This window comes from Strigops habroptila, chromosome 8, assembly GCF_004027225.2.
Source record: "Strigops habroptila isolate Jane chromosome 8, bStrHab1.2.pri, whole genome shotgun sequence".
NCBI lineage: Eukaryota > Metazoa > Chordata > Aves > Psittaciformes > Psittacidae > Strigops > Strigops habroptila.
Genome location: NC_044284.2, coordinates 51,470,999 through 51,495,161, shown reverse-complemented (window position 1 = coordinate 51,495,161; position 24,163 = coordinate 51,470,999). Strand labels below are relative to the sequence as shown.

The following is a 24,163-nucleotide window of genomic DNA, read 5'->3' as shown; positions in this document are numbered from 1 at the left end:
ATATCTCTGCTCATACTGTTAGCTCTCTACCTAAATGCATGTCAATCTTCACCTTTGTACTATATACAGTACACATGCCAAGCATCAAGAAAATAAAACCTCGCTACTTGATACCCTTTTATTCTGCCATCTAGGGATCACAATAGTGCTTTTATCCATGATCACAATGACAACTCTTGCTCACCAGTTAATATCTGACACTTTTACTCACTGTTTCATATGATGGAGCACGATTTGTATCAATTGTAGTTTACAGTTCCTAGTTTTTATACATGCAACTTGACATTTGGCCACATAGAAACCCTTAGTGTCTGCTTGCATTTAGCTCACCCCATAGTCCAGACAACTTTATTAGTCCTTAGTTTTCCCCACAGACCACTCTCCCAGCCTAGAACCTGTTTGCAAAATCTAGCAGTAATAATTTGATATTCTATTCTAAGTAGAGCTGCAGTATGGTACCATGTTCAATGGTGGGATATTTTTCCAGCTTTATTCTTGAGACAAACCAGCACTTACTTTGGTAGTAAGCCTCCTGGTTTGCCATCCACTTTGATGCCAAACCCAGCTGAAGCAGAAAGTCTAGTAAATTCTACCCCACCACCAGTGGAGCAGACTTGGGCCCAGAACTTGAAGACAACGGGTAAAATACAGCAAAGAGCAAACCACCATGGTAGGATTAATTTTACGGAATCAGAAGCTTTAAACTGACATAGCAGTAGCAGAACTGCCTTTTATCTTCAGCTAAATGAATAGATTGAATCCCTTCATGACTTCGTCTCTTCATGACTCAGGCTTTCAGAAGTGATCAACTGATCCCACATTCTTTGCAGCTGCTTCAGTGCAAGCCCTCACTGCAAGGCAAAAAGCCCAAGCACAATCAGATTTAGCGTGCTGAAAAGCAATTAAGCTCCTGCTGCATCACCTTACATTTGGGCAGGCTACAATCACAGGCATTGGCAGTTACCACATTCCAGCTGACAACTTGACATAGACCCAAGCCCTTGGCTTTTCTACACTTTATATCATCCCCGTGCTTATTTTCAAATTCTTACAAATTCAATAAGAAAGTGCTAATTTTCAAAATAAACATAGTAAAGCTGTTCATTTAACTGGATTTAAAACAATTCTAAAAAAGCAGGTCTGTGCTGTCCCAGATCCAACACTCTGGTAGTAACATTAAAAAAAAAAGATATTACTAGTCTTGAAACTTACTCCAATAAAAATAAAAATCCATCTGGACTTAACAACTGTATTTCCTCTTTTGGGAATAAAATTCAGACATCTTTATATTATTCTAAATGGCAAGGGGGTTAATTCATTTTAACTGCATTAAATTCATCTGCCATCAATTAATTCTGAAGTATCTCTGTGGGATTCTACTTATAAAAAACTGTTGAGATTTTTATCAACATAAAGCATTACTTTGTAGTTAATGCCAAATTTAAATGTTGTTCATTTTCCTGCAATATATTCTGCATTTGAACACTGCAGATGAAATATTAGGACTTATCTAAGAATGGCTGAAAAGCACTGCAAGCACCAAATTAATACCATTATTGCAGCTCACAAAAACAGTATAATGTTTTGTTCCCCTGAGAACATTATTTTCCCCACAGAAACAAAAAAAGCAGAGTAAGTATGTGAGCTCCCCTTTCCAGTCCAATCCTCCATGTGACTATTAGTTTCACAGTTTCAACATCAAATTCACTGTGAATAACCTGTATTACAGTCAATTCTCCCTCTGCCTCCACAAGTGATTTCACAAGCCATGGATCTTTATTAAAACACTGCATTTATTAAAACACTGCATTTCTGGCATTGAAACTTCAAAAGGGAAGAAGTTATAAACTTGAAAAAAGCTGAGAAGATAACCATGTGTCACTTTTCTTCCGCCCAGCTATTTGCATTCAGACGAATTCAGAGCTACAGGTTAGTCTTGTCAGAAGTTCATGGAGATAAGCATTTCTTTGAGGCAAGCCAGATTTATTTGCAAATACACCAAGTCCTGCTTCCACGAACATAAGAAGAAAAGTTTCTTTGCTTCTAGCTGCAAACCTCTTCCAGTCATCACTCAGTTCAAAATCCTCCCAGCTTTCTAGAGGTTTTTTTGCAGAGACAAAGTGTCTGCACAGTCTGTGCCCAGTGCCTTCCCCAAGCCCCTGAGTCCACTCTATCTTTCAAAGGCAATCTTCAAAAGCTCTATATTTCCAAATTTAATAAGACATAATGTAAAACATACCCACTTACACGTGCCCTCGCTTTAGGTGCCAAGAAATGTTTATGCCTGAAGGAGCAGTCCCGAATCTTTCAGCTGCCTACTTCCATAAAGCAGTTTAAATGTTTTTTCTCCTGCCTTCTTAACTGAAGGGCAGCCTTTATGCCCAAATCATGAAATCTGACACCCAATAACTTGCCAATATGCACAGCTTCAGGCTGCACACACCACAATGCCAGCCTTTTACATCTGTTTCATGCTAGATACAATCATTTTTTCAGTGGTTACAGCAGTTTAAAAGAAGGGGGGGGGAAAAACCCCAAGATACAGCAAAATCCAAATGCAATTCTGGATCTGATCCAATCCATCAGAAGCAGCAAAGACAGCAGAAACACTCATTTATTTAGAAGGCACTCAGTGCCAGGAATAACAATGGCTGAGACCTCACCACACAGACTGCAAAGTTGCTTTGGGTGAATGTGTCACCTTTGGGTCAAAGTTACATTAGGACCTATGCCCTGGGTCACTTTCCCCTCCCACTCACCATGCAACTAGAGCATCAAAAATTGGACCAACAAATGAATCTGCTCCATCATCCCCCCAAAAAACTGTGCTGTGCAGGGCTACCTGAATGTGCTCCGTCACAGCCCTTTTGGAGTGTAGAGGAGTGCTGTATGACAGCCCTCCTCCAGGAGAGCTCACTGCTATGGAACCAACAGAAGGATCCTGTCTGGTTCAAGAACCAGGAGCTCCAAGACAGACTCAATGCAGCTCTGGGAACAAATTTAAACTCTGTTCCAACAATGCTCTTCTATACTGGACGCACAGCTGAACTTGCCCTTGAACACAACTGGATTTGCACAGTTCTGTCCCGAAGTAAAAAAAAAAAGCCTGCAAACCTGAGGTGCCTGCATTTGTTGGTGCACTTATACCACAGTCCAGATAAGCCCCACAGGTACAAGGATTGATCGTATTTTAAGGTAAAGGATACACTTCAACTGTCACTGACCCCTTATCACACACACACACACACTTTTTTTTTCCACTCCAGCGTCCCCCATCTTAGGTCTCCTGCAATTCCTTCCTCCTGTTTGTTTTCTTGGCCCTGAGCTTTCTCAGGGCCTGGATGACTCTGGCCCTGATGACTCCCCTGTTCCCAACACAAATTAAATTACTCATATTGTGCACCTTAGGTCTAGGCACTTCGGGACACCAGCTGACTATTTTTACTGCTATTCCTTACAGATTGCTCTATCTTTCCTACTACTGTAGTCTCTGAACAGAAAAATAAATGAAGATTTGGGTATTCATAAAGGAGTGATGATCCTGACCGACAAAACACGGGTATGTAGGAGACAAAGAGAAACAGGAACATGAGGGAAAACATCTTAAGTCTCATACTCCAAGAAAGAGATACCAACACCATAGGATAACCAATATTATCATGCACGGATGCTGCACTCAAGAGATGTGTGGAAACAGCTCTTAAAGCCCAACTGTGTCAAGTTCCTGAAATCATGTAAGAGCAAATACATGGACCAACTTCCAGTGCAAATATTGTCTTGTCTTTGATTACATTGTTGATGAAAATGCAACATACAAACTGTAAACAAGCAGTGGCAACACAGAATGAGAACAGCAAATATAATCCACATTTAATCAATATGTGTAACTTTTATGTTTACCTAAGTGCTGTTTCAAAATTTCAGTTGACTTCTACAGGAAGTCCCCCTGAGAAGCCACTAACTTTTTTTGCCTTTTACAGACTCTCCCTCCAAGATTTGCATGTATTTGTCATATCCTATTGGAAAGCAAAGAAGCTGAACCAATAACTTTTTATTCTTTTTCTTCTAAAACCAAACCCAGACTTTAGCAATAAACCAACTTCCCCAGGAAAAAAAAAAAAAAAAATTATTAAAAAAATCAGTTAAAAAAATGATTGCGTGCTGCTTTGGAAGTGGTCCTGAGAAACCACAAACCATCAGTCCCACAGGAGTTAGAAGTTTATTATTAAAGGATTAACGCAGCCTCGATACCAAATACCATTACAGAAATACGCTCTACAGACCAAGCCAAACAGGGAATACGGTAATACGTAGCAACATAAGGCTGTAATTTGGCACATCCTCATACAGAGACTCAAGCTCCAAGGTCTGCGTTGCTTGCTTGTATGCATGATCACTGTTAAGTTCCTCATTCCATACCCCTGATCTCCAGATACTCCAATGGACTCCTACAGAACTGCAACATATATTTAATAACATTTAATGTAATGTCTGCCTCTGGAGCTTGATCAGAGACCAGATATCCTGCAGAGCTCTATCACTTGGACTGGGGACAGCAATTGCAGTAACAACATTAAAGAATAAAATGTTGATTATTAAAATTAAAGAAAGATTTTGAGTGCTGCTTTTTTATGGCAGAATTAGAAGACCCAGGACACATCCATAAGGAAAAGGGTCTGGTATGCAACTCTACTCAAACACACCAATAGCCATCAAAATTTATTTTCACTTAAGGCCAATATTCTATAACACGACATATACCAGAGAAAGAACACTTAATGCATAGAACTCTTCATAATTTAGTGACAAAATGGCCAGTAACAATAAAAACTATCTTATGTTCCATCTAGTCAGAAAACGAAGCTCACAAAAGCAGCGCCACACTCAGAAAACATCTACTGTTGGGATTAATTTAGCAAGAAGATTTGTCTCAAAACATCCCCTGCCCCAAAGAAAAAAGAAAATATTAGGAAAAAAAACCCACTCTTATCACAACTATGCAGCATTCTGGATGATTTTTATCTCCAAGGAATTGAAGGGAACTAAATCATTTCAGTTCTATTTCACAGAGATCTCAGATACCTAAAGGATGAACGTCCTTCCTCAGATTTGGTAAAACACAGGAACAACTGCCTGCACTTATAAATTACTTGACAGGGCATCCTGCACTTCCTAATGCTTTCTTTTACATGCTATAGACAAATCTAGTAAACAATTAAGTAATTTATTCAATCTAATGATAAATGTCATCCTACTAATTTATTAAGTATCCTGCTTCCATGTTGATGTTGTCCGTCCCACCCCCTCACCCCACTTAGTTTATTCCACTTTACTAAGCTCTTTCTTCTAAAGCACAACTTTTTTTCCCAGTTCTCCACCTTTTTCTGAACACAGTGAGATGGCTCTGTGTTAAGAGCTCTGGTCAATACAAGAACATCTTCTGTACTGCAGCCTCAAGGATGTTCTGAGTTACTTGTACTCTTTACTCAAAACTCGAGGCACTAATTTGGACACCCCCTATGCACCACATCATGCAGCATCAGTGAAGGTCAAAGGAAACATACAAGATTGCTCTTACTAGTAAACTCAGCTCCTACATACGTACTCAGTGAAAATCAATCAGTAGTGTTCCATGCTTGGACACCACAAGACGTTACAACCTCAAGTGTATTGTTTCAGCAACGTTAGTCTAACATTTTTCAATATCTAAGATGAAGAATGTATCTGACACATGCACAGCACAGGCACTCTTCTTAATCACAGATGTGCAAGCTACAGCAGTAGAGGGACTGAAAGTTTTGGCAAGGAAACCATATGAAGAGTTTCAGTCCAGTGCTGTCCGCAACTGATAGGAGACCCAGGTTCAAAGTTCAGACTTATTCCCTTTATGAGAAGGTAAAAGACACTCAACAACAGGACACATCTCCAGCAACAGGAAACACCTGATTGTAAAGAACATTCCCAATAAACTCTGGATATTCTACTTTAATAAATTGTCTTAAAACAAAGCTGCACTACAGGGTTGCTGTTGCATTAAATTTGAATGCCTGTCCTGTGGGTCACCTGGCTATATCTGTATGAGTATGGAGATGTGGGAACAGGCAGGTGCTTGTTACATGTAACATACCTGTGGGGGAAAATTCACCTCATTTGAGAATGCATATCATTGTGAAATAGCATAAGAACAGAAAATTTTCATTCCGATCTAAATATTAACTCACTTATGTACTCTACAAGGTTGAAAAGTTTCTGTATTGTTGCTCTAGCCAGCACCTCTTTAAATACTACCCTCATATACAAGTTAGAATCTTGACATTCCTCACAGATTTTTTAGGGCCAGATCAGAAAATTCATGAGAACTTAAAGTAGATCTTGGGTTTCTTACTTGACTTTTGATGTCAGCATTTGGATTCTTACATTGGGGATCTTCTTTAATGGTTGGACTTGATGATCTTACAGTTCTTTTCCAACCTAGCTGATTCTGTGATTTATACAGTACTAACTTTCCAAGCGTACGGTACTAAAGTAGGCCACACAGGTTCTCTCCATTTCCTTTTTATTGACAGAGGACTTCACAGCCAAGCTTAGAGCTGAATCCAAATTCCTTGCCTTGGCCATTCACTCTGCTTGGACATCAGGTCCCATTTTTGCTTCGGCCTGGAGCCATTTCTACACCGAGAAACCCAGCACAGAGTGATGAGGCTCATGCACAAGCTCTGCCCCAGGGAGCGCAGACACAGATAGTTCAGAGCTTGTCTCTGCAAACTCATGGCCAAACCAAAACACTATGGGTAATCTTGCTATAACCTATGTGACCCTGAATAAGTCCTTGGATCAAATTGTTTCTCATCTGTAAAATAAAAACAATCTACTTTTTTTCCAAAGACCCTTGGAGAAAAGGCTTGACAGCTAAGAATGGATGTAACGCAGTATTATCACTTGTCTCAATAACTTTATGTGGCATTATCAATAGCTACATTGTAAACTGCAAAGTCATCCTCTATCAGCTCCCAATTTCCTGTCATGTAATTGAAGCTACAACTATCTTAGTGATACAGAACTTAAAAGATGTAGTAATAGTTCTTTAATGCAGTTTTATGAATTTCATGGAACCTAACCAAGTTTTGCACTTGCTGTGTGTGCATCACTCTTTCCATCAGGACATTCGTAATGAAGTGGCAAATTAAGAAAGCGAGAAACAATGCTCATGTTCCGAACAGATGTATTTTTAAAATGTTCTGAGCATGCCAATTTTCTTTATTCTACAATGAATGAGCTGAATGAAAAGATGTGGTGTCCTGAGCCAGCTGGCAAACGCTTCAGAAGGATATTACATTGCTATTGTCTTCAGCAGTGCCCAAATAACTGGTAGCAGGAAGGGCTGATGTTTTGCTCACAAGATCAGCATTTATTTGGATCTACTACATAACTTCACAGTGCCGTGACCAGTGAAACTCTGGGCACAGGGATAACACGGTGCTTCTGGTATGTGTAGCTCCCTGGTGCCCATCACAGCTCCCTGTGTGGCCTTCAGAGAAGGCCAACAGCACCGGCCTCCTAGGTTGCTCTTTCCAGAAGAGATGGATAGTTCCCAAATCATAGAATGGTTCGGGTTGGAAAGGACCTTAAGATCATCTAGTTCCAACCCCCCTGCCGTGGGCAGGGACATCTCACACTAATGCAAAGGAGAAGGGGAGATCAAGGTGCTGCAGAAGTTCAATGAAAATATACTTGGCTTTGAGAACACAACTTTAGAGAAGGTACAGGTACAACACCATAAAGTTACAAAAACAAACAGGCCAGACTGCACCAATAAAGCTGGTATCAGAGAGTTTTTTTTCTCTTGACAGAGTGAGACCCTTTAATTAATCCCAAGCAGATTCTCAGTAGTTTAAGGAGCTCGTGATTTCTTAAGCCAAGTCTCATACTTGGTTTCAGTTATTATTATAGCACTAACTCAGTCATACACCCAAATTCCATAGTGACAACAAATTACAAAACAGTAAAACTTCTCTCTTCTAAGCTTACAATCCATGTGGCAAGACAGAAAATGGATATTGGCAGGGAGTTACATAAGAACAAATGTGAAAATATGGGTCAGTAAGATAGAACCAGCTCGGATCAAGAGCATTTTCCTGAGCATCAGTGGTAGTACTAGTCCTTAATCAAAGCAACATGAAGTGAAACCATATTTTGTTTCTGAATAAGAGATTCTCTCTTTTCACGGAGAAATACAGTATTTGTTACTCAAAGGTAAAGCACTTGCTTTAGGTTCACAATCTGTATCTTCTTCTGAATTTAAATCTCCAGCTGATACTTCAAAATTATGAATTCTTTAACACATGTACCTTAAAAGGGTCACTATTAGTGTTTCCTAGATAATCTCAGTCACAAGACAACACTGCAGCTGTCTTTATAATTAAATTTAACAGCAAATTTGAACATTGGATATATCAGGGACACAGGAAATTGTATTTAGACTCACTTGTGTATGAGTTGGATCTAACTATTCAGAATATTTATAAGAAACTAATTTAACCACTGACATGATTCAGGACAGAAAACTACTGAGTAATTAAATCTCATGATCCTATGTGGAATTTGTCTAATGATCATTATTATTGCAATTATTTACCTTAACCAAGAATACCGGACAGAAGGGTTACACATCACAACTAATTTTATTTTTTCTTCTTAGTATTTTAATTAAAACACCTCAATGGGACGTACAACCTTGAAAATACTTCCAATACATCATTTGCAAACTAAGAGTCAGACTCAACATAATATTTTGGTGACACAAAACAGATGTAAACAAAAATTCACTGGCCAACGCTCTCCAGTTGCTTTCACCATCCAAAAGGTGAAAATTCTTCTTGAAGTATTTTTAAAAGTAGTTTTAAGCTAATTATACTTATTTCAATCAGCTCACCCATGTCACTTTCACATAACTTTTGGAATACAAAGCAATTTCCGTATAAAAAAAAATCCTCAAAACTTTCAAACATTATTATTCTTTACTACATACTAGCAGCTTGAAACTACAGAGATAGTAAAATACCCTTAAATTGGTCCTCAAAAAAAGCTCACTTTCAAACTAAAGACAAATATACTAAAATTTCTCAATTGGATTATTGCATAGCACTGCCACAAGGAAAATGTGTTTCCATAGGGCAAGCAAAATATATACTGTTACCTTAGCTATTATAAAATACAAAGCATTGCTGATTGGAAATAAATTGCTTTACTCTTATAGTATTTGTGCTAAATATGGACATGGGCTTTTAACCTTAAAGCACAGTTTAAGAACCGTATTAGTGACAAGGTCTTATATGTACTCAGACAACTGTCAGAGAGCTCTGGAAGGCTGCTGCACATTATGTTTGTTTTACATAAATAAAGATACCTACACAGAATTAATGGCAATTAGGACAACAACTATTTCAATAGCCTGGTCTTGGTTTTATGCCTGCTGGAGCCATTCAACCATTTTTTCCCCTCCCTCTGCCTGGTGCAGAAAAATCTTCTGTGTGTTGGCTTTTCAGAGCTACCCCAAAGAAACCTCTCGTTCCTCAAATGCAGAAACATAAATACTTTCATCAGGAAACTCACGTTCTTAAGTTTGTTTGAAAATGATCTACTACTTACGATATTAAGCCAGTGGTCAAAAGCTTTCCAAAACCTTAAAACACACAACACCTGCCAGAATAACTGCCAAAAAGTTCACATGTACAGCTTTACAGCAACACTGCTCATCTCTCCTGTGTCTGCCCAGATCACAAACAAATGACAGGAAGGAGCAAAGTACAAGAAAAGTGTACAAGCATAAACTATCTGAATACAAGTGCTTTTTTAACATCTTCTCTAGAAAATGGCAATGTTCTACTTTTTTTTTTTTTTGCATTACAAGAACCCAGACCATTTATTAACATGAAAGGTGATACTGAACAGAAAGGCTGTTGGATCCATTTTTCACTCATGTTTTTTGCAGTTTGGGACCAGGGGAAAAGTTGGGGGTTATGCTTGTTTTTCAACAGCATCGCCACAACCGATCATAAAATCTGAAAAGGTTTCTGGCCCATCAAATCCTAAAACTCATTAAGTTTCCAAAACGTGCACTAGAATCTGGATTTGCGAGGTCCTACAGAGAACATGATTTTGTAGGTAGTAGATGTGTGCAGATTGATATCATGCATATGTTCTTTCAAAGCCAAATGTCTTGAAGAGCAGCTTGCGTGCTGACAGCATGTCTTCACCTTCCAGGCACACCAACCAGTCTACAAGAGGCATCACATCTATGCAAAAGCCTTGCATTGTCCTAAACCAAACAAACATTGACACATACAAATCTGAAACAAAGATCTTCCAGAAGTCATCTGTGCATCCTAAAAGGACGCCAAAACCAAATGCTATTCTGTTCCCAGAGTATCTGCTTGACTATGAAAGCTCCCATACTCAGAGGAAAAAACAAATGAACAAAAGCCCCCAAAACAGAAAACTACATTAAACTTTAACAGTACATATATAGATTTTAATTTTCTATTATTTTCTTGTACAGAGTGTTTGATTTGAAGAAAAAAAAAAAAGAAAAAAGATTAGCTCATCTCTGGGTTATTTTTCTTATGTTTTGATGAACCAAATACTGTCAGTAGCACCTCATTTCCATGTGAAGAAATTACAGGACAATGAAAAACTACTTCAAATAGCAGCAGCAGAAGTTGATCATCACATAACCCAACCCCTGGACAAATACAGCTGGAGACAACCTAAAGAAAAAGTGCTCGTCCTTTCACACTACATACAAAAATACAATGAATCCCTTTAAATTAGCTTGGCAGAGAAACAAGCCAGTGAGGAGAAAAAGCCTTCAAGGCACTCAGAAGGTTAAATACTAAGAAATATTGCTTCCAGTTTAGGATTAATGGACTTAAACTGCTGAGCACCAAACTAAATTATTTCACAAAGCAAGGCAACCTCCTTTAAAAATATAACTCCAAGTCAGCAGTGGCTAAAAGCATAACCAAGCTGACACTTCCCCCAGGTGGGAAAGGACTAAAGAGAGGCCAATCTCACCTCCAGCTATAAGAACATTTACTGTCCAAGGATAAAATGTATTAAAAAGATCCTTGTCTGTCAGAAATTAAGCCTAGAGTGATACAAAACTCATGTGCAAAACTTGAATAGTCAGAAAATAATCAGAGAACTACACGCACATGAGTGGTGTGACCATCATCTGCTATACTGTGTCTGAAAATCTTACATGACCCTATTTGGGAAAACCAAAAAGTCTCTTCCATGTATGCAAGAAGCAAACATTATAGATAACTTCATCACCATCATTATGATGATCAATACTGGGTTCAAACTTAAAACAGAAGAGATTTGGTTGGCTATAAGAAAGAAATTATTTTCTGTAAGGGTGGTGAGGCGGTGGAACAGGCTGCTCAAAGAAGTTGCGAATGCTCCATCCCTGGCAGTGTTCAAGGCCAGGTTGGACAGGGCCTTAAGCTACCTGTTCTAGTGGGAGGTTCCTTGCCCACGGCAGTGGGGTTGGAACTAGATGATCTAAAGGTCCTTTCCAACCCAAACCATTCTATGATTCTATGATTCCTACTACTATTTATTATTGTTATTGTTATTATTTTCTGGAACCATACTGAAGAAACCAAAATTTTACAAGTTCAGTAGAAAGGTAATTATTGATGCAACTCTTTTGTTTGGTCACACACATCCATACACATTTTTCTCAGATCTGCCACAATGCAATGTGTGATGATCTGTGATGTTCAGTTATGCCTCTGAAACACCCATATTAGCTTTGCTTTTTTCAGTGGCCATGTAGACTTTCAGGGGACTTGCAGGGTCTCTGGAAAAAGAAAATGAAAAACTTCACCCAAAAAACAACCCCAAAAGCAAAAAACAATCCAGCTCAATGGACTACTTTAATCAAAATATCAAGACAAGGCAACAGCTTGCTTAAGAACAGTCATCCAGCATCCAGCAGTCCCAGCACCACTGATACATCAAATGGTTTTGATGAAGATCATGTGAAACTGCCAACTTTATTTCATCGAAAGCTGGAACCTGAGAAATTGAGAGCTGCCAAGAGCAGCTCCCATTCTTAAATTAATTCAATTTCACAAAGAAAACCCACCGTAATCACACAAAGACAAACCTTCCACAGCGCTCCATGACAGACCCCATTCCTTATTAGCATTTCCAGCCACCTGCTGAAGCATGCTCCCAGCCAGGCTTTCACAGCCTCACTGGGATTCACAAATTTTAGAGTTTTGCTATTTCTGGATTACTCCACTAGCAGAACTCTTTATAAAAGGCAACAGTCATTTTATTAACCTTATTCTAAAACAGCTGCCGCATCTAAAACAACTTCATGTGACTGGCAAAAAAAACCCCAAACCAACAGCTTGATGTTGGCAGGTCTGGGATCAGATCAGAAATGGAAAATGGCTGCTTCTTGGTTTGTGACAAGCCATCAACGCAGGCAACTTTTTGGCTGTACATTTGACTGTGAAATTGCCTGCACAGCTGAACAGATGATAGGGAAAGAGAGAAGAGGATTAAGTGAAGGGAGACAGGGATGAGTAGGGCATTCTACAAATAAAGAATATCACAGAAGCCTGAGACACCAGTTAAAAACACAAAGGACTGCTGGTCATTCAGAGAAAGCAAACTATATGTTTCTAAATGGCTTAAGCTGTTGGTTTTCAAAGTCGGGGTTTGGTTGGGGGGGAAGGAGTTCTTTTGGTTTTGCAAGGCTTTTAAACTTTAATAAAAGAGCATCTTTCTCAGGCTGAATAACCTTGACATTCTTTCCAAACTATACTGAAACAAACATGCCCACTAATTCTCACAAACCAAATCAAGTAACAGCAACACTAACCATAATAGATGCTATTCAACGCAATACACAAACCTGAACATCTCAAGGCCAAGGACTCCATATGGAGAAATGTGAGCCAACAGCAGGATTTAGGGCCAACTTCAAAATTGCACATATGGAAGAGAACTGCAACCACCTTAAGACCCTCACTGGATCCAAGCAGGAGTTATCACCACCTCCAGGCCCACAGACACTTCTGAGAAGGAAATGAGATTTATCAGTCGCAGCAGACCACTTTCCCACAGCTGGTTTTAATTAAGCTAATTTGGTGGCAGTGACTAACAGCAAGCAGAGCCTTCTCAAATCACTTTGCAAATACTTTTGCCAGCACTTCACCATCTGTGCTGACCAGGAATACAGGATACTCACTAGGATGTTATTCAGCGATTCTCTCTGAGGTACAGCATTTAGGAGTGGTGTATCCACTCCCCTTCAATATCATCTGGTACAGCCACTGCTTGCATGTAACTGGGTGTGGGGAGAAGATGCAGAACTTGAAGAAAGGTACCAGACAAACTCCACTGAGAAAAACACTCCTGAAAAGGCAGCTGGATGACTTGCCGGAATTCCATTATACCTTGGCCATACCCATGCTATATGAAACTTATTAATGACCATGTGGATATTGAACAGATTTTGGAGCTGTAAGAAAAAGAACAGCCTATATAATTTGTAGGCAAGTTGTGCAGACAACTCCTCTAGGCCAGTTTTTCTTTTGTGGATACATACAGGAGAGCATAGCTTTACCATGAAGAAAAGCTTTGGGTTACACCATGATCTCAGAACAATCCAGGGCATAGCTAGACTGTGCAAATTTAAGTTCCATTTCGAGGCACACACAAGGGGATGGAAATGGGTCTAGCAAGGGAGTAATTTTAATGCCATCGAACTACATGGAGGTTTTTCTAAGGTACATCTGTGTCCAGCTATCAGAACCAGACAGACTACTGGCATGAGTATCAGCACCAGCACAGAAGACCAACACACATAAGGAACAGATGTATCAGTAAACATAAGTTAAGAACATGACAAAAGAAAGTATACCTTTCTGCAGAAACATCTACCACCTATCCAGACCTGGCCTGTCTGGTTCACTCACGGTATGAATTCCAGATACAAAAAATCTCCAGTTCAGATTAAAACACGTAACCTAGCCCGCTCACCACAAATGGAGGCTAAGGTATTAATACTACTGATGCTCAAGCCAGGGAAGTCACAGAACCAAGCCTTAAGACACAATCAAGGCCAAGGAAACATAGCAGATTGCAGGATCGTATGTCTGGGCTTCAGGAGAGCAGAATTCAGCCTATCCAGGGTCCTGCTTCAGAGAAACCCATAGATATGGGCCTGGAGAGAAAGCAGATGCAGGGAAGGTGGTTGATTTTGAAGGATAACCTCCTCCAAGCTCAAGAATCATACAGCCCAATGTGCAGGAAATCAAGCAAAGGCAGCAAGAGAGCTGCATGGATGAACACAGAGCTTCTGACAAAACTTAAACATAAAACAAATGCATACAAGAGGTGGGAGCAGGGTCAGGTGAGCTAGGATAGATATAGAGATGCTGCCCTAGTGTACAAAGACAGCCATAGGAAGGTAAAAGCCTGCCTGGAGTGGAAAATGTTGAGGGATGTTAAGGGCAACAAGAAGCGCTTCTACACATAATTTAGCAGCAAAAGGAAGGCTACGGAAAATGTGGGCTCTTGCTGACAAAAAATATGGAAAAGGCCTGGAGAAATTGGTAGACAGATCTCATGAAGTTTGGCAAAGAGAAATGCAAAGTCCTGTTCCCGGGGAGGAATAATTCTGTGCCATACAGGCTGGGTGCCAACCTACTGCAAAACAGCTTTGCAGAGGACCTGGGAGTCCTGGTGGAGCAGCTGAACTGAGCCAGCAATGTGACCTGGCAGCAAAGGTGGCCAACAGCATCCCAGGCTGCATTAGGCAGAGGGCTGCCAGCAGAGTGAGGGAGGAGATCCTTCCCCTTGGCTCAGCACTGGGGAGGCACTGCTGGAGGGCTGGGTCCAGGGCTGGGCTCCCCACTACAAGAGACACACATTGGAGCAAGTCCAGCAAACTAAGATGATTAAAGGATTGGAGTATCTGCCATATGAGGGGCTGAGAGAGCTGAGATTGTCCAGCCTTGAGCAGGGAAGGCTCATGAGGATCTTAGTAATGTAATCTGATGGGAAGGAATAAAGGCAGCAGAGATGGACTCTTCTCAGAGGTGCCCAAAGGACAAGAGGCAATGGCACAAACTGAAGAGCAGGAAATTCTATTTAAACATAAGAAAAAGAAAACAATTGTACTATGAGGGCGAAGAAGATCTCCAGAGGTGCCTTCTAGTCTCAACTACTTTGTGATCCTGTGAATACCCTTGTTCTAAGCCCGCATTGCTCTCAGGGTTTTAGTGCAAGTACTTCCCCTCACATTAGACTGACTCAGAACGAATTAAATGCAGAGGACTCAACTTCAAAAAAGACAAACTTTCCAGTCTACTGCTAATGCTATGCCAGGCAAGAAGTCTTAACAACACATTTCAAAGTGAGAATTGAATTTATCCCAAGTTGAGCACAAGATAAATCTACTGACTATAAGGCTAGAGTTCACTTAAAAGAATTTCCTTCCCAGGATAATGGAATGTATTCTTAAGGCTACTATTTGAGACCAGGAGTGAAAATCCAAGAATGATCCTGTGGAGGTCATGACTATTACCCATAATAAACTGTTCTTTACTACTGGCTCTCACAAGAGGAGCAACCACTTAAACACAACAGTGTGCAAACTGGGGTGTTCTGGCCAGGAATTATCCAAGTTAGCTCACAGGATCCGAGCAATTTCTCTGCGGTTGTTCTATATACTCAAAGCGACTGAAGTGTCCCGCACTGACCAAATTTCACCTATCAGAAGATTTCAAGCAGATGGATTATTCATGCCCCACATTCTGCCAGTGAAAATTTAAACAGTGATGCCACAGAAGGCACAGCTTCACAATGCAGACCCAAAGAGCCCCTGAAGCCATTCCCCCATATCCCTTCCTTTGAGCCATCACAACCAGGACTCCCCTGGCTGAAAGGTCAAACCGGCAAAATGCCTTTCCCTTTTCATCTTCTGCTGTTTAGAGCAGAATGGCATTGTTTGCCACACAATCAGTTGAACAGGAAAAGCTGGTTCAGGGTAAGCAGTAGAAACAAGGGTCAGGGTTGAAGCTCAAAGAACATGAATGATGTTTCAAAACATATTTATAATCTCTGGCTAGCAGCGTTTCCTGTAGCCAAAACCCAAAAGCACAAGTTGGAATACCTTTCAATCCACTCCTTCTCCATCTTAGCTCAACCTCCACCAGACATATCTCTTCTGCTTTCTGCTCCCAAGTGACTCCATCACTAAAAGCTACCCTACCATTCCAGAAACAAGGCAGAAGAATGAAGACAGATTAGTGTAACAGTTATTGGGGACCTATTAATAAATTTCTTTCCAGTTTGCCTACATAAGGTCATCTCCCAATGAAATCACACTGTAGTGCCAGTAAAATTGCCTGCTGCCATGTGGTCAAAGCATAATGAAAGGTAGGCTCAGCAGCTGAAGAACTTGGGACTTCAATGAGTTTGCTCCTGTATCTACTATATCTTGCACCTATGAGGGGTATTTTCTGACATTATGGCTTAAATCAGTTTGCCAAGTGAAAAACTTTACTCAAAGTAGTACTTTTTGCCAGCATAATATCAAATAAACCCATATTAGGATTTCCAACAGTGTAAGTATGTTACAGTACAGTTAGAAAATGAGAGTGACCAAACTGAAGATGTCTCGCTTCCATCAGGATTACCAATTCCAACCCCAAATTATCACCAACCTCGAGGTGTACTTACACAATACTTCAGCAGCAAAAGTAAGGAAATGTTCACACCCTGTGTGGCCCAGCACATCACTGCAACTCCCCCAGCACAGCTGTATCAAGACAACTGCTCGCAGGGCGGGGGAAGGTTGTAAATTGGATCACTGAAAAAGTATGGGACAAAAAACACCAAAAATATGCCTTAAGAATGTTACTACGCAGTTACTTACAGCTGATTTGCCACCAAAACCAACACACCATGTAACTGTACCCTCAGAAAATTAGATTTGGAAAGCTCAGGTCCTTTCCACAGAATTCAAGTGCTCCCTGGCAAAGTGGTAACATTCCTTAAAAGGAGGTCTTAAATAACTTCACACCTGTCAACATTCAAATAAAACATAACTCTGTGGTGAACAGCGCCCAGGGACTATGTGAGAATGTGGTAAATAAAACAGAGAAGGAGAGATTGTTGTAAGACCATCCAACAACAGAGCTGGAATAATTGAACTTTGTTCCCAAACATCACTGTTCTTTTTTATACTTTATCTCCAGAAGAAAAACCCTCTGGAAAGCTGTCCAGCACAATCATCACCTCAATCTAGAATAAAAAAGGAACAGTCCTTCCCCAACACTGAAGGAAAACAAGCTACATCAGAAAACACATCTTTGAAACTCTTCTTGTGACAGCAAAAATAATGAGAGAACATTTATACTTAATTAGGTGATTGTCCACAAAACTACTTAGTAAATCCACTAATGGACAGGATGAAGACGAAGCAGCAATCCAAAGATGACTACGTAATAACATGTCAACAGTTCCAATGACCAATATATTAGGGGAAAAAAAAATAATCCAAGCTCCATGTGAAATAACTTATTTTTTTAATCTTACACCAACAGTACCCTCTACTGTTACAAAGCAGCATAGCACCAGACAAAATCCAGCCCTGACCATCAGGAACACCTGATGCATCAAGAACACCTACCTAGCTTTATTCACTGACTACCTGGTTTCCTGTAAAGATGTTCCAAGTTTGTTTGTTTCTTCCCACAATAGAGCCAGGTTTTGGGTTAGTTATGGTGTTAATCTATTTCTTTTCCCAAGACCTTTTTCTGTGCCTGGAAAAAGACAGTTTTAGCCTTAAAAATAATTCTAAAAAATAACTAAAAAGACAATTATTCTCTAGAAGCCCAGAGCCAGTCAACACCACAGTATATTTTCTGGATCATTTCTGTAAAGCCAAAAGTGGCTTTTAGATTTTAAAATCTGTGCATCATCCAACAGCCACACAGCAAATCCAAATATTCTATTAGACGGTTCTTTAAAAAGCAACTTGAAGGCTACATCCCATCTATAAATGGCCCTGGGGTAACACCACATGCAGGTTCCTCTACTCCTGATAATCCTATGACCACCCACCAGCCCCATGCTGGAAGGACTGTCACGTTGCAGATTGAGCACAGCAAGCACAGAAACAGGGAGGTCAGGCACAGAGTCCCTTATCTTCACCCTGAGATGAAGTTTCCAGACCCATTCACAGAGGGTTACTGCGAAGCTGCAGCACAAGCCATGAACTTCAGGAAACACCACCCTCACAGTGCCTAGCCGATGATCTTTATGGGCAGAGAGATTCAGAAACTGGGTGTACATATTGTTCTTCTCGCATCAGGTGGGAAGCAGGGAGAAGGAGGATAAGTACAAACTATATGAGCACTACAGGGCAAAAAATACTCCTAAGCTTGATTTGAAACACAGGCATATGTGTCACAAAACGTCTGTATGAACAAGCAGAAAGGAAGACAAGACATACAAGAGCAAGGAACGCTCAAAGGAACGCTCAAACTAGATTATACAGTTAAGATTACCATCCCAAAATTGAACTGTGAACAAATACCTTTAAGTATAATCCAGAACCACACATCACCTGTCTTCTGAAAAAAATGAAAATAGAAAATAAAAATCGTTCAGTACAGAGAAGAAACAAATTTGTACAATTTGCACAATTGAAAATAACCCTATATTGCCTGATCTAGAAAGTGTATCAGAGCAAGGATACATATGACAGAAAACGTCTACCGAGCTAGAAATGGAAAGAAACCAAATAAATCATTTTGTCCATTAATGATACTGCAAACAAGAAACTTCAGTGTCTTTTTCTGAAGAGATAGGAGACAGTAGTCAATTGCCTTTATTCAAAGGACACAACTTTTAAGCTTTGGAGATGGTTTCATGTCTTTCCATCAGAACCACATTTTCATACATTCCATAGCAACAGCAACCAAGACTTCCAAGTCCACGGCAAGTATACAAATATTTGAATCTTGGCAAGGGAACACAGTACTTCCAAGCAGACATAATAGTGTTATAATGAGTTATAGTGAATGGCAAGCTGAGCTGAATCAGTGCCACGATAGTGAAACCCCAATGTCTTTGCACTGAAAAGCACAAACTAGAGCGTAACTGCAAGCCACATTTTTCTACTCCACTCATAGAGCCTCCAAAGAAATATATTACAGAGTACCACACTCCGAGAAACATACGCATAAGTTGTACAGTCTTTAGAAGAAAGAATGATCACATTCCAAAAAATTTTCTCCACTAGAAAGATTAAAAATCCCAAATCTGAAGAAAATAAGACTGAAAGAAGCCTATCAACTAACCTAAAATACATAAACACATGGAGGGGGCTGCAGATCAGAAAACCTTGCAGTTGACTTGATTGTGGCCAAAGTGATTTAGAGTAGACAACAGGAAAATCTGTCTACAGGGAAGAATAATTAAGCACTGCAATAGATTGTCCAAGTTTCCATCATTAGATTTTATAGCATACTTCTGACATATGTTGGCATAAAACGATGTTAAAAATATTGTTTCTAAAGGCCTGGAGAAAGACGTCCTGCAGTTCTTTCCAAAGCTATTTTCTATGATTTCCTATGAAGGAAAACACTGAGCAGCCATTGTTAAAAAATACAATTTCTAAAATAAGCAGCAATATTTAAGAGCAGATAATCAAGAAAATAGACAGTACTGGAAATGAAGTATATTAATCTACACTAAAAACCCCATAGGACAATCAATTTACAAATTAAATATTTACTCAAGTATCTTTGAAAGTAACTAAACAGTATACAATGGTAAAGGAAACTGCCTTATAGCTCCAGCTCACTCCCAGTTCTTTTTTAATGCCAGTGAGGTGGCTGGGCTAAAAGACAGAATGCCAAGGGCAAAAAATGCAAGATAATGGCACTGAGATACATAACAAACATGAAAATGAGTGAAATTTTAGCAGATAAAAATAAATACTAATTTTTTTAAAACTTAAATACATAATCCATTCCTTACCTACAGATTGACTGTTCAGGACTGCTACTTACATCTTTCTGCTGTTACTGCTTCAGAAAAAAACCCCAAGTTCTGCCCATTTTTAGCATCAGGACAGCAATAAGGAGGCTTCTGCCTTATGGCAGAAGACATGTTACTTTTCAATACGGCCCAGGTGCCAAGGTGGTTACAATCACAGCAACAGGACTTCTTTCTCAGTACTATTGTCCAGCATTCATCTAGAAATCTGAGACTTTCAAGCCTGTTCTTTAAGAAAAGCCAAAAGCATTTGCCTTGATGAAGAAACAGCATGGGGGAAATGGGAAATTAAAAATCATTAATTTGGATTTGCTCCTATCTTCAAGATGAAACTTCTAATACACAAGTGCCTCCACGTGTTTATAATCCTGTCTGAGAGTACAGCATCCAACATGCACTCGCAGGGGATTTATACCCCATGTGGTAGCATGCATTTCCCCAAACAGTTTATTGGACCAGATGGACATTCCAGAGATGAGGCTTCACATTGTACAGGATGTAAAAAAGGAACCACCCAGTAATCAATGCAAAATGAAGCTTTCTGGAAACATTCATTCCAATAGCTCCCACTGGACATGGACAAAGGAAATACCACAAATAATGGGTTTTAATTAAAATGTTTTATGAAGTGTGCACTGGCACATGCTAGCAGGAACCAATAAAAGTTGCTTTAAGAGAAAATAGCTTAGAAGAGGAATATACGTAACTATTACTGAAAGAAAAGATATGATATTGTCATTGATGATCAGCCTGCATGCTTTGGAAATCTCACCTTTGAAGGACAGCAAGTGGAACTGCTATGAAAAAGAGACAACCACTACTGTTAGTGTTGTCACTGTAGACAGACAGACAATTGTGTGCAATGGCTAAAAGGACTTAAAAGGCAGATGAATTGGCAAAGTACCAGACTATGGTTGCCACGTGCACACACTGCACAACTAAGGGAATATCCCAAGCGTTCCTATACCACAGAGAGTTTTGAATCAATGAAGCAATTCATGGGAGAGATTTAAACAGCTTAGTGTGGATGCCTGTCTAAAAAAAAAAAAAAAACACCAAACTACCTCAAAAATAGTTTGGAAAATACCATCTGAGCTATATCGGAAACTGCAGAACTAGAAGGAGTTGAAGAGAAGTCCAGAAAGTTGAAACTTGACAGAACAAGCAATATAAATGCTCAAAATATTTAGAAAAACCAAACAGAAGACATTAAGGGCACTACTACTTTTGGATGCAACACATTGCAGTTGCCCAGCTGCCCTTGAAACTGGTTGCAAACCCAAACTTGTAATCACTTCAGTGAATACCAAACCTGTGTTCAACACTCCAAATGTCTCCACATTTTAGTCAGAAGCCAGACATGCCTATCATTAATAGCTGGCAGCAGCAGCAGTTCAAACGCAGCAGTATTCACACCCAATCCAACTATTTTCAGCAGCACTGTTTTCTCCAGAGAGAATCAATTACCCCATGCATAGCCTCCCTTGCAACCATCATCTTCACACCAGCCCTTGATGTCTGATTACACAGCATCTGTAACAGCCATCCTCTTCCAAATAGTTCTTTGTTATTCTGAGCTTACTAAATAGCTGCGTGTCAAATACTCAGAACCTAAATTAGTAGTATTGCACAAACAGCAACTGCCTTTCCCCCCTGACTTTCTCATCAGTTGAGCTCTGCAATTTCAAGAGAAAGCTCTGATTATCTTGGAATACCCCACTGCTCACCTCTTCAGGACTTTTCTTTATACCTACAATTACATTTATTGAAAAAAAAGAAATAGAAAAAATGTAGGCATATGCAAAATGTACTCAATACCCACACTGTCCTGTGAGTCCTTCAGAAGAAGGAAGTGACAATGGCCACAAATTATAGGTTAGGAGGTTCAGACTCAACATTAGGAAAAATTTCTCTACTAGAGCACCATGGAACAGGCTGCATAGAGAGGGTGTCTGTTGCCTGAAGTTTGTTTTTCTACTCATATCTTTGTTCTATACTCCCGTAACGGTGACTGCTTTTGGATCGAGCCTCTTGAGAACTAAAAGGTCTTAATGGTAACAACCCATATGGTTATTGTATATTCAATACATTCAATATCATACATCCAATGTTAAGTGCCCTTCTTCAATCTCTCATTTCTTCAGCAAGCTTCAATACAGGTACCATGCACTTCCAGTGCAGCAAATACACAGTAAGAGGTCTTTGAAACAGAAGGTGAAATACCAGTGGCAGGGGAGAAGCCGCTGCCCAAGTGTTCACACGCCATTCAAGGAGTTGCACCCACACCACCCAAGACTTTAACTGCTTGGACTGGAGCTGACGGGTGCCCCTTGCCACTCCCTGCTCACATATACATTCACTCTCAGGCACGTTTCCTCCTCCTTCAGGCTCAACCCTAGGTTTCCCACAGCACAGTCTCGGATGTCTGACTCCAGGAAAAGAAATAATTTAATAATTGAGTGGTACAACAACAGGGGCAGCTCGAGCTGGCTGCCTCCAGGGAAGGACCCTGAACAAAGAAATCCCATGGCAAAAATACCCTTAGAATTTATGCACTTGCTCTTCACGTGCTTTTTTAGTCCAGTTGTGATTTTTGGTCTGGGGTCTTCTAACACCTTATTGGATTTCTTCTCCATTTCCGTAAAAGCAGGCTGTTGAGTTGCAGCTTCTGCTGACAGTTGCAGCCTCTGGTTTGTGCTTCTTGTGTACCTGCTGGTCAGCAGAGCATGGGACACTAAGAGAGCCCCAAACCTAGGATAAACATTACTCATCAACAACTAAAACATCAATGCATTATCAACATTCTTCTCATACTAAAGACAAAACACAGCACTATACCAGCTAATAGGAAAACTACTAAGAAATTTAGTAAATTTCCAGCCAAAAGCATATCTAGGTGAAAGTCCACAGCTTACAGCCTAAGGCTTCAGCAAATCTAGCTACTTGTGCTAAGCAAGTAAAGCTAAGCAAACAGTGCACTAAACCACACAATATTATAACTCTGAATGAGTGACTTATTCTATTTAAAACTTACTTAAGCTAAACAACTAGTATCTCTCAACACCAGAAAGTACATGGAACAATATAACTGACTAAAAACTACGTAAAAACTATGGTGGTAAAAAAAGAAAACAACACACAACAAAAACCAAATGACAATAACAAACCACAAACCCCTCCAAATGACAATGAGCCCTCTGTCTTAACACATCATGCCTGGTCTCTAGGGAGAGCTACAGACAAACAAGGGATTGTGCCAATGATCAAATACCAGGGTGCTAACACAAGACCTATAAGGAGAGACTGAGGGAATGAGGCTTGTTTAGCCTGTAGACAAAGCTTTGGGGAGAACAAAAGGCAGCCCTCCAGCACCTGCAGGAAGATAACCAAGAAAACAGCCTGTTTCCTGAAGTGTTGCATGGTGGGATGATGAGGGGCAGCAGGCATAACTTAAAACAAGAGAGGTTTGGACTAGATGTAAAGAAAAGTCTGTTCACCATGAAGACAGTGAAGCATCAGAAAAGGTTGTACAGAAACATTGTGCAGTCTCCATTTCTTGGAGGTTTTCAAAACTTGACTGAATAAAGACCTGGTCTCAAATAATAACTGACGCTGCTTTGACCAAGAGGTTGGACTAGAGACCTCCTTATGTCCCTTCCAACTGGTGTTACCCTATAATTTTGCAAAGTCTTGCTCTGTTCTTAAGATCACTGAATATTTGAAAGATATTTTAAACCAGAAAGAATTGTACAGGATGGGGCACATTAGGACTAATAAAAGTAGGTGTATTTTCCTCTAGATTTTTATATATTTGGATACATAATACAAGATTTAAACTGTTTTTTCCCCCACTTTTTACATTACACGTGTGCACACAAGTGTGAGAGTATACTGCAGTTACATTTAGTAAAAGAACTCTTTTTACTACAAAGCCTGCAATGATAATGTCTAAATGGACTCAGAAAAAATACGTGAATAAAAACTCAGTTAAAAGAGGGGTGGAAGTGTTCCATTTTAAACAACAGAATAGAGACAGAGATTCCACTCCAGAAGAACACTGCCTTAG

The 24,163-nt window shown here is 39.9% G+C and overlaps 1 protein-coding gene across 8 annotated transcripts in view; it reads right to left on the bottom strand.

The window, feature by feature from the left end:
- The window catches only part of ST3GAL3 (ST3 beta-galactoside alpha-2,3-sialyltransferase 3), a 199,563-nt gene that overhangs the window by 149,419 nt on the left and 25,981 nt on the right, over positions 1–24,163 (bottom strand). The window lies entirely within an intron of this gene.